General features: G+C 44.1%; 2 long non-coding RNA genes across 2 annotated transcripts in view; one reads left to right on the forward strand and one right to left on the reverse strand.

Moving 5' to 3' along the window:
- LOC118477665 overlaps positions 1–1,104 on the reverse strand; it is a 29,778-nt gene that overhangs the window by 14,078 nt on the left and 14,596 nt on the right. The window lies entirely within an intron of this gene.
- Positions 1–1,104, forward strand: part of LOC101854167 — a gene marked incomplete at its 5' end in the record, with an annotated part of 14,966 nt that overhangs the window by 5,581 nt on the left and 8,281 nt on the right. Inside the window, 1 exon segment of the long non-coding RNA XR_001184831.2 lies at positions 864–1,029. This is a non-coding gene — a long non-coding RNA (skin secretory protein xP2).

Consider the following 1,104-nt stretch of genomic DNA (forward strand, 5'->3'; position numbering starts at 1 on the left):
GTACAAGATAACGCGAAGCCCCTGATATCTACGTCCAAATCTCCATGTGGCAGAGAGCCAGATTCGACTAGGCCATGATCTAGATTTGGAAAGGGAAGGGGGGGTTGTATGATTTGATTTAGTTTTGTTGCCTGCTTACTATTGACTTGGGCAGAGTCAGGTCTGATTTGCTCCCAGTGTTTTCTTTTATTCATTATAGTCCACTCTTTAAAAAAAAAAACCCCAGCTAACTCGTTGGTCCAAGTAGTTAATTAACACCGTGGGACATAGAAAGAGACAGGAAATATAAGATAAGGTACCGTAAAACACTTTAAAGATCTGCTAGAATGTTGTATCTTTCTCTGCCCTTGTCGGCTCTGGCAGGTGCATTCGGAATCCGCCTTCTAAATGATCTGTTCCCCCGGGGGCGGTGCTACCGACTGAAGTGTCTTTAGGCCATTCCCAAAGGGGGGACTTTTCTCGTTCTTATGCACAGTAGAATTGTAATTGTAAATGGGCTGATTCATCAATGTCACGCTCATAACTGTGCCTGAACTACAACAGGGAAGTGCTGCTTTTTCTTTCCTAATCCTTACTATTCGTCATTTTCCTCTACTTCTTTTGTACGTTTGTCACATTCTTGTGACCCGCTATTTCTGGGATGCCTTGAAAGTCGAAACAGACTTTGTTCTGTTGAAGCTAGAGAGGTGAGTAAAGTAAGCCCGATTCCCTGTAAAGACTTCTCTGTTGACATCCACTCCTTGGCGCTCATATGACCTTATGCAGTTGCGAGCGGCGTAAAACTTCTACTATTTAAAAAAAAATATATTGTGTCGTCAAAAGCATCTTTATTATAATTTCTTTTCTTTTTCTTTTGTCTTCAGGTGTTTAGTAGAAAAGTCATGGCGGCGCCCGTTGTACGAGGCAGCTTATTATGTCTGTCAGCCCCCGTGTCAGGCCGGTCAAGCTTTTGGACTGGTCAGTCTCTCAGCTTGATGGTGCTCTCGGTGGCAGTTGTGCTCCAGCTGCTATGTGTAGGATGTTCGCCTGGTGAGTGAGGTTTGGAGTCTAGAGTTTTCGCTGACACGAGTAAGATGTGTGTGTGTGTGTGTGTGTGTGTGTGTG

Source organism: Aplysia californica, unplaced genomic scaffold (genome assembly GCF_000002075.1).
Source record: "Aplysia californica isolate F4 #8 unplaced genomic scaffold, AplCal3.0 scaffold00170, whole genome shotgun sequence".
NCBI classification, from domain to species: domain Eukaryota; kingdom Metazoa; phylum Mollusca; class Gastropoda; order Aplysiida; family Aplysiidae; genus Aplysia; species Aplysia californica.